Here is a 16,115-nt window from a genome sequence, read left to right on the forward strand (position 1 = left end):
TGATAACGTTAGCAGTTAAGTCCCATAAGATTTCACACACATTTGAACATATTCTTTGTTTTTGTTTTTTTGATTGCGTTTGACGATATTGAAATCCTGACACTTGCCAACTAACCTCCAGACTTCCTTACATAAGCATGGGGACATAACAGCATCTTTAATCTTATGCACGGTTATATATGCCAGGTGTCCCCATACTACAAAATCATTGTACTATTTGAGCATCGTCGGAACAAACTGTAAGGGAAGACAAATCTTTTACATTCCGCCCCACCATGTACGATAAAAGAGCAGACCCTTCTGCACCTTGTAGCTTGGTATTCCCTACTCTGCTTACACCCTCTGCATAATCGGACGCAAGTCAGTCTTCCTCCAGTCCTGCTTAAAAATCACGGGTTCTTCCCCTTCCTCTTCAAACGAACGATTAAAAGCATAGACAACTATATTTTACTGACCCCCAATGATCCCAGCAGAAAACCAGAACGCCGAGTTTCACACTTCCCAGTGGGCAATGTGGCTGGTCTTAAAAGGACGCACTAATACACAACTAAGAGCCTTCGTGTCCTTTCTGAGTGTAAACTTCGATGTTCAAAATAGATTCAAATTTTCTGTCCCACACAAGCGTTTTACGTAATTCATCAAAGTTTCTTGGTCGATTGTCCTCAAACAATCGACTGTAACTGGAGAACTTTCATAGACCAATTTCGCCTTCCATTACACTACTGCCCATTAAAATTGCTGCACCAAGAATAAATGCAGATGATAAACGGGTATTCGTTGGACAAATATATTATACTACAACTGACATGTGATTCCATTTTCACGTAATTCGGGTGCACAGATCCTGAAAAATCAGTACCCATAACAACCACCTCTGGCCGTAATAACGGCCTCGATACGCCTGGGCATTGAGTCAAACTGAGCTCGGATGGCGTGTACAGGTACAGCTGCCCATGCAGCTTCAACTCGATACCACAGTGCATCAAGAGTAGTGACGCGTGTTGTGACGAGCCAGTTGGTCGGCCACCATTGACCAGACGTTTTCAATTGGTGAGAGGGCTGGAGAATGTGCTGGCCAGGGCAGCAGTTGAACATTTTCCGTATCCAGAAAGACCCGTACAGGACCTGCAACATGCAGTCGTTCATTATCCAGTTGAAATGTAGGCTTTCGCTAGGATCGAATGAAGGGTAGAGACAGGGGTCGTAACAAAACTGAAATGTAACGTCCACTGTGAAAACTGCCGACAGTGAGAACAAGAGGTGATCGAGACGTGTAACCAATGGCACCCCATACCATCACGCCGGGTGATACGCCAGTATGGCGATGACGAATACACGCTTCCAATGTGCGTTCACCGCGATGTCGCCAAACACGGATGCGACCATCATGATGCTGTAAACAGAACCTGAATTCATCCGAAAAAATGACGTTTTGCCATTCATGCACCCAGGTTCGTCGTTGAGTACACCATCGCAGAAGCTCCTGTCTGTGATGCAGCGTCAAGTGTAACCGCAGTCATGGTCCCCGAGCTGATAGTCCATGCTCCTGCAAACGTCGTCGAACTGTTGGTGCAGATGGTTGTTGTCTTGCAAACGTCCCATCTGTTGACTCAGGGATCGAGACGTGGCTCCACGAACCATTACAGCTATGCGGATAAGATGCCTGTCATCTCGACTGCTAGTGATACGAGGCCTTTGGGATCCAGCACGGCGTTCCGTATTACCCTCCTGAACCCATCGATTCTATATTCTGCTAACAGTGATTGGATCTCGACCAACGAGAGCAGCATTGTAGCGATACGGTAAACCCCAAACGCGATAGGCTACAATCCGACCTTTCTCAAAGTCGGAAACGTGATGGTACGCATTTCTCCTCCCATCACTAGGCATCACAACAACGTTTCACCAAGCTTCGGCGGTCAACTGCTGTTTGTGTATGAGAAATCGGTTAGAAACTTTCCTCATGTCAGCACGTTATAGGTGTCGCCACTGGCGCCAACCTTGTGTGAATGCTCTGAAAAGCTGATCATTTGCATATCACAGCATCTTCTTCCTGTCGGTTAAATTTCGCGTCTGTAGCATGTCATCTCGTTGTGTAGCAATTTTAATGGCCAGTAGTTTATAAAAGGGATTTTCCACGATTATGCTGGAGAAGTGTGTTTATTGGTAAAAATCTTTGGCTACCATTGGGTGTTCATCGTCATGATATAGTAAGAGGTTTTCGCGTGCTAATACCGATGATGAGGGGTTAATGTCCTATTCCGAAGGAGGGGGCATTATTGGCTACAACTGTAGCTACCACTGATCGGCAAACGACGTTGGGTCGAGAGTGATTTGTTCCCGCTCTTATGCTGGAGAATAATTATTGGTTAAAATATCCTCCTGCTAACAGTGGTTTGTCCACATCATTGGTTCGAAGCGAAACAGGCAGAACGTGAGACGGAGGATGTTTTTTTTTTCAAAATAGTCTGCAGAGGTGACTCTAGGAAGTGAATACTTGGCCGCAATACAAACCACGCCGTGGAAGCCACCTCTCCGACAGTATTACATACTTTGGATAAACATCCCTCCTCTTATGTTCTGCCCGTTCCGCTTCCAGCCGGAGATTTTTAAGGTATAACTCCTCTCCAGTATAAGTGCGTGAGAAACCCCTCCCCAATGACGTTGGGCCACAAAGATAATTACAGGAGCTTTAGCCGCTACCCCCAATTCTTCGGCATTATCACGGGTAAACCTCTTACTATCCAATAACGAAGACATACCAGTGGTAGCACAAGATTTTTGCCTAATAATCATATTTGTCGAGCAGAAGTGTGGAAGGACTCCTCTTTATAACAGAAGGCGGCGTTGGTCCCTGACAGTGCTCAATCGCCAGTGGAAACAAGAAAATCCTGAACAAGGTTCCAGCAGAGGAGTCGGAACGTCTATTGAATGAAGAAATATGACGCTGCCTAACAACCCTGAAAATTTTAACTTCAAAACTTAAATACATAGAGCACAAAATGCACACCGAGAGCCTTCGACTCCTAGATCGAGCATGTAACTTCTGTTAGGGACAGAGACCCCAGTGAGTAGGCTCCTACAGCAACTTGGTTGCTACACCGTAAATCGAAGTGTCATTTTAAACAATTTTCCTCTCAAACTCTTGAAACCACCAAGACTCGCTACTTAATGGTGACTTCAGAGTGTCAAAAGCACCTCTTTGGTCTATATAGATTGCTTGGCCTTCTTGTGCAACTGGATTAAGGGAGCAAAATGGTCCACAAAGATGACGATGAAATTCCTAAAGAAATTAGTCTTACCAAAAATGAGAGATATGCCCTTTTCGGTGTTGGGTGGCTCGGGTGACCAATCTTAATACCAACAGCAGAGATTAGGTGACAGGAGAAAGAATTTTACACGTGAGCCAAATTGGCTTTGAGACCTTGATCTTGAGTCAGATCTCATGTAACGTGTTAGGGATTGCGTAATGTGTCCAAGCGCCCTATTATAGATCACTGCATCCTCAAGATAGTTACAAACCAACTTAAACCCGACATTACCCAAAAAGAAACAACGAGCCTGGACAAGTCAGTGGTTTTATTTGATAACCCAAATGCTTCTCTATTAACTTGGAACAAATTCCAGTCAGTAGAAAAAATCCGTCTCTGTCTTTGAGTCTTCCGCAAGCAGGATCCGGTAAAATACGTGACTCAAATGAGGTATAACGCCGTGCCTCCCTGAACAAGGTAGAACGTCGATTTAAATGAGGCAGGGAGGTCGAATTCAGAATGATTTTCCGTTTAAAGTACGGTATCAGGAGTAAGCTACAGGGAAAGATTGATTATATTCAACCTATACAAAAACACAGAATAAACAATAAAACTGGAAGACCAAAACCGAAGAGCTCAGATTAAAAAGGATGTAAGGCAGAGATCTAGCCTTTCGTCCCTGATTTTCAGTCTATAAATCGAAGAAGCAATGACGGAAATAAGAGGCAGGTTCAAGAGTGGGACTATATTCAAGGTGAAAGGATGTCAGTGATTAGAATCACTGATGATATTGCTATATTGCTATCCTCAGTGTAAGTGAAGGAAAATTACAGGAGCTGTTGAATGGAATGGTCTAATGCTTATAGGATTTGGATTGAAAATAAACAGGAAAAGACAAAAGTAATGAGAAGTAGTAGAAATGATGAAGTTAACGAATTATGATATCTAGGTAGCAGAATAACCCATGATGGATGGAACAAGGACATAAAAAGCAGTCTAGCAATTGCAAACAAGGGCGTTCCAGACCAAGCGAAGTCTGCTAGTATTGAATATAGGCCTGAATTTGAGGAATAACTTTGAGGATGTTGCTTTTGGAGCACAGAATTGTATGATAGTGAACATGGACCGTGGGAAAACTGGAACAGGAGTTAATCGAAGCATTTGAGATGCGGTGCTACAAAAGAATGTCAAAAATTAGGTGGACTGATAAGATAAGGAATGACTGGGCTCTTTAGCAGAATCGACGTGGAAAGGAATGTATGGGAAACACTGAAAAAAGAAAGGACAGGATGATAGGACATGTACGAAGACATCAGTGAACAATGTCAGTAGTATTAGAGGGAGCAGTAGAGAGTAAGAAATGTGGAGGAAGACAGATATTGAATTACATCCAGAAAATAATTGAGGCTGTAGGTTACAGATGCTGCTCTGAGCTGAAAAGAATAGCAAAGTATACGTATTAGCGGGAGGCCGCATCAAACATCTGACTGATATGAAAAAAATAAAAAAAAGGCCGTTCCTTCGCACCCTCTAGGCTGACCTTTCACATTAGCCACTAAGATGATCGTAATGTTGTGTGGTGAAGTGGATGGCTTCATCACTCCATTGCGCGTCATATTCTCTACACGCTGATGTATGATATTCATTTTGGGGTGAGATAATCCGTAACGTGACTGCCGAAGGAGGATCTGTTCGGAAAGACGAAAGTAGTACTCACTCCATTAGGAAATTCCTGAAAAATACGAAACAAACGTTGAGCCTCGTGGGCCGATAAATGGGTGTCATGGAGATATCGAGACTTCCTAGCCACGCTACAGGCTACTGATAAATTACTTTGCCTGCACAAGATAAATTCTTTCAGCAGACGTAACTTAAAACGGAATTGCTAACCAGAGTAATCTAAGACTAAGCCTTTACTGTGAACAAAATCACAGCAGATTACTGGTCAAACATTTGGCTACAGTGAGATTCGGGGACCAAGAGAAATCACAGTTCTGCTATAGAACCTAATAAACCACCTAAGCGTAACGGCCCACCACCACCAGCTGTCCTGCAAGCCTTAGTAACGGAACGCTAGACGGTGCCTTAAGTACCAGTTATAGTATAATAAAGAGATACAGTTCACTGAATCTCGGAAAGCAGAGACTAGTTCGTTGTTAATGGAAACGTGCACAAATTGAAGAGGTTATTTACTACCGCCCTCACCCTATTATAGGTTCTGGGCAAGAAAAGAGAACAGTGCATGCAACCCTCTCATGGCGTCAGCTACTTACCGGTTTTAACACTGAGCACAGTGTCGACGAGCAGTGACGTCAGTCACCTTCCCAACTAGGGCCGTGGTAAGCTGGAATGAACGCACTATCACCTGGCGCAGTTGCGCAAACAGACTATCATCGTTCCCCTCTTCTCACTGGTCACGTGCACGATGACAATTATTGAACTACGTGAAAAGAAACGTAAATTACTTACAAAGAACGGCTAGCAGACACTTTATTCAACATGTAGACATCACTGCATATCTTCGGATTTAGGCACTCAGCAAGGCACTTTATTGTGAATAGCAGAGTAATCACGTAGATGTAGATGTAGGTTATGTGCGATATGCCTCCCATCATTGGCGATAATGTAGCGCAGACAATAGCGAAATTCTACATGACTCGCCAAAGTGTCAACATACCTGTGCTGTCGATGACCTCCTGAATGGCTGTCTTCAGCTCAGCAGTGGTTTTGGGCTTATTGCTGTACACCTAGTCTGTAATGTAGCCCCACAAAAAGTAGTCGCACGTGTTGAGATCCCGAGAATATGGCGGCGAATCGAGGCCCACGCCAGTGGCCTCTGGGTAACCCAAAGTTTGAATGTGGTCTACAATGTGCTCCCCCAGGACATTAAACACACTCCTGCTTCGATCTGGTCGAGTTCCTTCTTACATGAACCACATCTTGTATAACGGGCATTAAATCACCTTTCAGGGTTATCTTGCATACCGTGCATGAAATCATCGTCACCGTGCCATCAAGAAATATCGCACCGACTACATCGTGACTGCACATTTCACACCACACAGTCAACCGTTGAGGGTGAGGACACTTCTCGATCGCGAAATGCGGATTCTCCGTCCCCCAAAACGCGCCGATTTCGCTTATTGACGAATCCATCCAAATGAAGTGGGCTTCGTCGCTAAACCAAAGCATACTGCGCATACTAATTCCCATCATGCTCTACGGCCAACCGCGCAGTTTCAATGTCCTGACGCCAACCGTTCAGAAGTTATGCCGATTTTATTTCATGTAGTTCAATAATTGTCATCCTGTACTAACAAGGCAGTGATTTCAATTGCTTTCTGCATCAACACGCCTTTGATCGATGTTCCAACCCAGGGGCAAGAGAGTATTCAGAAAATGTTAATACTATAATACTGTAAGTTTTCTGCCACCTACATTATGATTTCCGTATTTACGTAAGTAGCGGTACTGGGTTAGTAACCAAAGTCACTATCCTATATTTTTAAGAAATGTATTTGAATTGTTGCCCAAATAAATCGTGAAAAAGTAGATGTCCGCTGTATGTTGAGTAACACTGACAGAAAAAAATCACAACACCAATGAGTTGTGCGACATAAACGAAAGTACGGAGGCGTGTTTCTACATCTGGAAGACGATGTCTATTCGTATTTCGCGCCAGTCGCATAAGAGTGGCGCTAGTTGCGCCACTATGAACATGCAAATCAGGTTCGATTTAAATACACTCTATCATTGCCATGAGCGACAGCTTCCTTAGAGACTGGACGTGGTGAGCTGATGTTAGTGAAGAATGTCTGTAAAACAACAAAGACTCTATGAGTTTGAACGAGGTCGAGTTAGAGAGCTACAAGTGGCTGTATGTTCCTTTTGCGATACTGCAAAAGGCCTGGCACGAACATAGACACCGTACATGATCGCTGACAGCGGTAGTCAAGAGAATGTGCAGTCAAAGGAGAATCGGGCCCCGGACGAACAAGTGGCAGCACAGAGAGGGGAGATTTGGTTGGGTTGATTTGGGGGGAAGAGACCAAAAAGCGAGGTCATCGGTCTTATTGGGTTAGGGAAAAGATGGGGAAGGGAGTCGGCCGTGCCCTTTCAAAGGAACCATCCCGGCATTTGCCTGAAGCGATTTATGCAAATCACGAAAAAGCTAAATCAGGATGGTCGGACGCGAGATTGAACCGTCGTCCTCCCGAATCCGAGTCCAGCGTGCTAACCACTGCGCGACCTCGCTCAGGAGAGAGAGGAGACCATCGTGTTCGGCGTATGGCTCTTTCATATGGTACTACCCCTGCAGCATCATTTTGAGCAGCAGTTGGCACTTCCGTGGCACAACGATTATTTCAAGGACAACTCCTAGCTGGACGCCCTGCAGAGTCCGTTTCGCTGATCCCAAACCACCATGATTTGTGACTTGAGTGGTGCCAGGCAAGAAAGAGCTCACTATAGGACGGAGAGATCCATAGTGTTTTCTGATGAAATCTGGTTCTGCCTCGATGTCAATGATGGCCGTTTGTTGGTTAGGAGGAGGTCAGTTGAGGACCTGCAGACAATCTGTCTGTGTGCTAGAGACATTGGACATTCATATTTATGATCCTGGATGCAATTTCGTACTACAGCAGGAGCACTTCTGCGGTTATCCCAAGCACCCAGATTGCCAAACTGTACGTCATCCTGAAGATTCGATCCGTTCTACTGAAATTTCCGCATTCCTAGGGGTGTTTTCCAACAAGAAAGTACTCACACACATACCACTGTTGGAACCCAACATGCTCTACAGTGTGTCTTCATGTTGCCTTGGCCTCCTAGATCATCACATTTGTCTGCAACTGAGTATGTAAGGGACATTATCGGATGACAACTCCACCGTTGTCCACAGCTTTAACGGTCCCTACATTGACCAAACAGCTGCACTAGAACTCCATTCCAGAAACTGACATCCGGCACTTGTACAATACAATGGATGCACGCTTACATCTTTCCATTCAACATTATGGCGTTTAAACAGCTTATTAATGTACCAGCATTTCACATTGACAATAGCTTTCGTCCCGGTTGCAATAACCTGTTAACTTGCAATGTTATTCACTCAGTATTTTACTTAGACAAATGTTTTTCCGAAATTTCATTACCGTACATTAATTACTTATTAGTGTTGCGACTTTTCTTCCTTCACTGTATTTGTGCAAAAAATAAACTTATCCGCACTTGAGGTACTAGTAAAATGACTTTAGACAGTGTTATCACGATTATCTGTGAGGTTCTGGGCGCTACAGTCTGGAACCGAGCGACCGCTACGGCCGCAGGTTCGAATCCTGCCTCGGGCATGGATGTGTGCGATGTCCTTAGGTTAGTTCGGTTTAATTGGTTCTAAGTTCTAGGCTACTGATGACCTCAGAAGTTAAGTCGCATAGTGCTCAGAGCCATTTGAACCAGAGCCAACACGTTTATTTTTCACTGGATGTCTTGCGACCTATATCACTCAGCTTTAATATCCATTTATCTAAATTTGACCTCGCTTTTATACAAAAGAAAAACAACTTGACTCTATGAGTTTCACTGGGGTTGTACGAGAATATGACGTTAAACGAATCGTACAACAGCGACTGAACTGAAATGGGGTTCTCAGACGTAGAAATACGCCCTCAAATAAAGGCAATACAGTGCAATAACTGACGACATTAGTTGTATAATAATTTACGAGATTTTTGGATGATTTAATACATTCTGAAAGAAGAAATTACTTACAAAATGTTTCTGAAATCAGGTCAACGCGTGTAACACTTTTCATTCTGTAGCAGTGTGAAATGTTGTAGAGATGGTGTTTGATCCTAAAATGATATTTACGTTTGAACTAAATATATTTTGAGAGAAAATGTTTGATAATATGTCGAGAATACGTGTTGTGAAACAGCAACAAAAGACGACACTTTTTTAAGATCTGAGTAAGATTTTCTGGAAATAGTTTCAGTTTCATGAACATATTGTCTAAAAAATGTTATCTTAATAGAGGTTTCACAGGTCATTGGTGTATGGAAATATGCAAATTAATTAATTTCTTTGGTCTATAAGTCCCTCACAGATGTACACACGTATACGAAAACTCAGCTAGGTCAAGTCTATCAATATTCGATGGTAAGTTTTCCAGTTGTATCTGTGATCTGTCACTAGTCCTAAATTCTGATTTTTGTCTACTTCTTTTACGTCATTGGTCATAGTTTACCTACGTAACTTGTGATGTCGTATACGACGTCCTGAAGTCGTAATCGTCAAACTTCAAAAAATTCCCTCTGTCCTTAATCAAACGCTGCTGTTTCCATATATTTTCTCAGATGCTTGCTCAGTACCTAGGTGCGACGCTGTGAGCGCCATATATTCTCAGACTCTAAATTATATGCTATTCTCGGGTATTATTAAGCTTATTTCTTTTAGCTGGATATTAAGTATTCACAACACTGCGTACAGAACTACTTTAACTGTATGCATTAGTAAAAATAATCTTTGCCTGCTGACAGTTTTATGGTTTATTGTTGCTGATAATGTGCGTGTTGTGGGTGTAATGTTTGAATAAGAACAAATTGTCAACAGAACTTATGAGCTGCAGACCCGCTGAGGTGAACGTTTCGGTGTATCAGGAATTAATTGCATCCATCTCGTCTTTATGTTCAGTTTGACAACTGAATTAACGTTTACAATAAATCGGATGTTCAGTTTGAAAAAAAAATTCACTATGCATTGCTGCATACGGAATTTTCTGACAGAAAAGCTTGCTCTTTGGGAGAAAGAACAAATGCAAAATGGCCAAAACGTTTTGTTATTCGTAATTAATTTTCGACAATCGTTCCGTAATTCTCTACTTAAAGAAAGCGTAAGGCATTATGCTATTAAATCGATAAATCGGACGAATATTTAAGTTACAAACTTGCGTTTCAGGACAGATGTTAGAGAAACTACTGTTTCAGTGAGCTTTTATTTAAATTTGTTTCAGAGCTTGGAAGGATTATTAATCAATGAACAACTCAGTTTTTGTAAATAGTATTCTACCCTATTTTTACGACACGTAATTCATAATACATCTTTTTTCCTCTGTTTTCATAAATACAAGGCTAGTGCAAGGATGAAATTTGGACAGTCGATGGTACAGCGTCTCATACATTTTATCAATACTGTGTACTTCCCTAATGACAGTAAGAAGAGAAGTGCACTAATGTGGTTGAGTGGTGAGGTAAATAATAAGTACATATTCGATAAATGTGTATAGTACTATTAACTAGGACAATATTCGGACTAGTTGCCAAGTATCAACAGGCATAACACCATGACCACCAAAGAATGAGTGCTTTGAATATTTTAGATGAAGTGCAACATTCTGAAAGTAATACGTTAAATGACATTACAATTTTTTTCGGATTGCGAGTGTATTTTAATTTATATACAGCCGGCGTAGTTGTGCAAACGGGCATTGGTCACATTGTAAAATACCACGCGTCGTGAGTTTATATTAATTTGTACATTGCCAACAATATTTGTTTTCAGGGCTCGTGGTCATTATAAATATTTACGCGTTGTGAGTTTCACGACTACACCAAGCACGTAATTTCTGTAGATTTTAATAGATTGTAGCAATTTAGTACTTCCGCTGTATTAGTCGGAGCACTTTATGATTTAATAAATACATGGCACTATCTGAAGATCAACCTGATGTCCCGGGTTTCGTCGACATAGCGAATTAACATAGTAGTTAAAACACTAGATTCGCATTCCGGGAAAGAGGGTTTAGATGTGGGTTCCCTCATCTTTTTTAGTTTCCCTGTAGTTTCATGTACTACTAGAGGCATTTATTTACCTGAGTTTTGCAAAAAACTGCAGTGCCCGTTCTCATTCCCACCACTGACAAACTATATTTGCGACAAGTATTTAAAGGTATAGAATTCGAGGAAATACTAAACGTTGAAATTTCTTCCTGCTTATTTCATGGACGTCACGTTTCAAAATGTTGCAGTTCTAATACCTACAGGTGATACACATGTACATTTGTTTCAGAAATTTTACAAAAATATACCAACATGCCTTTCACTTAATGAGAGGTTTGTAGGCCAAAGTAATTTTGTATGTTTCTTCTGTATAATTTCTTGTGTTCCCCGACAAATAAACTATATAAAAGCTAATTTTGATTGCCTTCTGCACAAAATTTCTAAGACTCCGCAAAGTGACATGAGCGTACAGAAGTTGCAGGAAAGCAATAAGGCTGATCCAGGCAGCATTAGCCTTGCTTCCAGTTCATAACACTGTTTGTGCAGAAATGGCTACAGAAACGCTCGCGTGGCGCTTAGATTATCGTTCAAGGCAGTCTCCAAGCACTACTGCTAGGAAAGAAGATTAAGAGCACGAGATCACTTGGATCACCAAACATACGGCATATTGGTGCCACTTGAAACAGCTTAGACACTACTTCTCCGCTGAGATATGCCCGGAAATTTCCATTACAAGCCATTGGCTCAAAAGTCTGCATTTTCACGATCGCATGAACCATTGCATACCGGATATGAAAAATATGTTGATAGTTCTGAATATACGCTGTCTAGACATATTATTGTGAGCATTTGTCAAAAATCTGAAAATAGTCACTAAGAATGGAGGCATACTTATGTTGATCCATTGTGCCTTCCGAAATGACGAGATCGTCCTGTGTGCAGGGGAACAGTAGCACAACCATAGAAAATATTTTTATTCATTCTTCAATACTAGAAAGGCATTGTGTTAGTAAAAGGCTGAATGGCCTCTCAGACTATGGTTCTAATGGCTCTGAGCACTATGGGACTTAGCGTCGGAGGTCATCAGTCCCCTAGAACTTAGAACTACTTAAACCTAACTAACCTAAGGACATCACACACATCCATGCCCGAGGCAGGATTCGAACCTGTGACAGTAGCAGTCACGCGGTTCAGGATTGAAGCGCCTAGAACCGCTCGGGCACCGCGGATGTCTCTCAGACTATGATCCACAAATTTTAACACTAAAAGGTTTTTGTATTGAAAAAAGTGTTATGTATAATAAAAAAATATGTAGAAAAGCTGATCCAACGGTGACAGTCTTCTAAACCTGGTTGAGGAACAAGAGTGGGAATATGTTTACAGCGCCGGTAACGTAGATGACAAATATAGCGCTTCCCTTAACACATTTCTCATACTCTTTGAAAATTCCTTTCTATTAGAACGTTCTAGACATGGTACTAGCTGTAAAGGACAGTCTGCGATTCAGACTAGTGGGATATGGAGATCATGTATAACAAAGTGTGATTTATATCAAAATGTTAGAAGTAGTCACAATCATAATCGAACTACAGTATCCCATAGCAAATAGTATTGTAAGGCGCTTAAAAATATTAGAAAAGCAAAGAGTATGTGGTACGCAAGTAGGATAGCTAATTCAGAGGATAAAATTAAAACCATATGGTGAGTTGTGAAGGTAGTCTCTGGACAGCATTTCAAGGTCGACGGTATAAAGTGAGTTCATAGTAAAAATATATCTGTTACTGATAAGTCTTATACGTGTAAAGTATCTAATAGTCACTTTCTGAGCAATGCTGGTGAATTACATAAAAACTAGTTTCCACAGGGAATCATATAACTTTCTTGGACAATTCCTTTCCGAGACTAACGCCTGAAACCCTCCTATATGATACTGACAATGAACAGATTGAGTCAATAGTGAAATCAATGAAGACTAAAAACTCTCATCTATATGATTGAGTACTTATCACAAAATTGAAGTACTGTGCTGAACGTGTTAGCCCTGTAATTAGCCACATTTGTAATTTTTCCCTAGTAAAGCTACATTAAATACCAACCACATTTTTAGATTTCATGCAACTACACAGGCACACTCTCTCAACATGTAGCAAAGTAGAAATGTATTGCACAGTGGTGGCGGACAAACAGCTGGTAGGCATTGCAGTGTACACTATACAGGGTGTTACAAAAAGGTACGGCCATACTTTCAGAAAACTTTCCTCACACACAAAGAAAGAAAATATGTTATGTAGACATATGTCCGGAAACGCTTACGTTACACTTTAGAGCTCATTTTATTACTTCTCTTCAAATCACATTAACCATGGAATGGAAACACACAGAAACAGAACGTACCGGCGTGACTTCAAAGACTTTTTTACAGGAAATGTTCAAAATGTCCTCCGTTAGCGAGGATACATGCATCCACCCTCCGTCGCATGGAATCCCTGATGCGCTGATGCAGCCCAGGAGAATGGCGTATTGTATCACAGCCGTGCACAATACGAGCAGTCTCTACATTTGGTACCGGGATTGCATAGACAAGAGCTTTCAAATGCCCCCATAAACGAAAGTCAAGAGGGTTGAGGTCAGGAGAGCGTGGAGGCCATGTAATTAGGAGGCCTCTACTAATCCATCGGTCACCGAATCTGTTGTTGAGAAGCGTACGAACACTTCGACTGAAATGTGCAGGAGCTCCATCGTGCATGAACCACATGTTGTGTCGTACTTGTAAAGGCAGATGTTCTAGCAGCACAGGTAGAGTATCCCATATGAAATCATGATTAGGTGCTCCATTGAGCGCAGGTGGAAGAACGTAACTAAAATAAGCTATAACATGGAAATTAAGCGTTTTTGGACGCATGTCCACATAACATCTATTCTTTATTTGCGTGTGAGGAATGTTTCCTGAAAGTTTGGCCGTACCTTTTTGTAACACCCTGTAGAATGCTTACATGTGCTGGACAATTAACACTAAGCGACACATTCAGGTTTGCCTTGGCTGCTAGGAGTGGCAATATTGGTGCAGAAGTCAACTGGAGCACTGGCAGAGGCGTCTCCCTGTGGGAAATCAAGTTGTGAGGGTGGCCATATGAGCTGGCAGGGCGTACGCACCACCATAGAAGGGAGAGAAGCTGTAGCACCCCATTCACATCTGGCTGACCCTTGGGCACGAGTCAAGCTTTTCCTAGGCTAAGCCATGTAGTGATCCACCTGCGGATAGGCACAAAGTCCAGGAAGGTGGAGTTGGTGCCAGTAGACTGGACGATCGTGGCAATTGACCAGGATGATTGTGGCTCCTTGTTGGCACATTGTGCGGTGGCGCATGGCGCAACTCCCTTATCTTACGAGTTTTGTAGGTCTGTGAATATTTCCGCCAAGATTGTTGACTTTTTACGGGAGGATAGGCTCTTCCTGCAGTGCTCATTATGATTTTCTTCCTGCCATGCTCTAAGCAGCATTTATCGAATCCCTCGACAGGGAAATTACTCGTCCAGTTTTAAGCGCTCATCTGCACGCGAAAGCGATAGTATAATTCTTCACGCTGTCAAAGACGTAATATGAAGCGCCATTGATAACACAACGTAGTTGCGCTGAAAAAACAGCAATTAGGGTGGTGAGATAATCTGTTTCTGTACGGACGATTTTTGTCATTGCTTCGTAACAGATTTAAAAAGGTGCATTGATGTACTCATTTATATTAATATATTGCCAAATAACAATTATTATTTATATGTGTCTAATCATAATTTATGTGCACATGTGAATATATGTTTTATTAATCTCTGTCTTTTTTTCTTTTTAGTAGTTTTAACGATGGTGTAAGTGGCTGCGACATGGCAGAGGTTTGTGTGCAGTCTCATAGAAAATCATGAAGTCGCGGCGTAAAGGAACCATAAGTCAATCTTCACTGCAATTTTACTGCAGGAAGTCCGATGTTTCACACGGTAATACAAAAATAGTTAGCCACTAATGCCATTGTTTGCATGCCAGAAATGTGTGAGGAAATAATATTGTTTAATCTTAATACTTTGAAATACTATTGATTATCTGATCTTTATCCTCATGTCCACACGCAGTTGCAAATTATGAAAATTAGTATTTATACTATTTATACCGTCTGGTAAGAATCCTACGAGCCTGCTGTACTGGCAGTAATGCAATATTAGTTCTGGTCTGTCTCGCAACGCATGATCAGTCCTATTGTCATAAGTGGCAGTCCTACACACAGCAGTCCCCAGATAGCTTTCACTTCCGAAAGTGCTGCACTGCAGTGCTTCTAAAGTAAGCCATGAAAAATAGCGGCTTCACTACACTCATATCAGTACTTTACAGCAAGTATCATATCTAACTAATCTTCTTGTGATTTGACGTAAACTTCTGCCTTTGGGCTGGTAAGATGCCCCTAAAATGAGGAAGAATCAGCAATAATCACCTCATGGATACGTAGGGCAGCGAAGATCATACCTAATGTTAATCCACATAACATGTGAGGCATAAATGTAAAACTGTCATGAACATCTCTCCATTGACATAAGTTTCCGGATCATCACCCATTCGGATCTCTGAAAGGAAATCATGAGGAAATGATTGCACATCCAACAGAATTATAATCTTCGGCAAATCAGACTGTGGAGCAACAGAAATTTGAGTGTAATAAGGAAGCAACAATATCGGTAAACTTATTGGACGTCAGTGAAGAGAAATGGAAATAAGATTAGAATATTTGCTCAGCAGCAGATAATGATATAACGAGAGAGCTACATTATGAATAGGAAGGCATCGCAGAGAGTAAGTTACTGCGAAAAGTTAAGTGTGTCACGGGACTCCTATCCCCTAAACTCCTCCAAAACCCAATCAGTTCGCTCAAAGCCTTGTTCATTATACTCGTAATTATATGGGCCATGGTATGCATATCTCGTGTTCAATTGGCCACCTGTGTTTATGATATTCAGTAGTTTTCACTGTAGGAATTTCTCATATTATTTCACATGATCTTCTTGGGAGTGGTCTGTTCACTGTATAGGTCACTAGACTCAGATCTTCTCGC

Source organism: Schistocerca serialis, chromosome 7 (assembly GCF_023864345.2).
Source record: "Schistocerca serialis cubense isolate TAMUIC-IGC-003099 chromosome 7, iqSchSeri2.2, whole genome shotgun sequence".
Lineage (NCBI taxonomy): Eukaryota > Metazoa > Arthropoda > Insecta > Orthoptera > Acrididae > Schistocerca > Schistocerca serialis.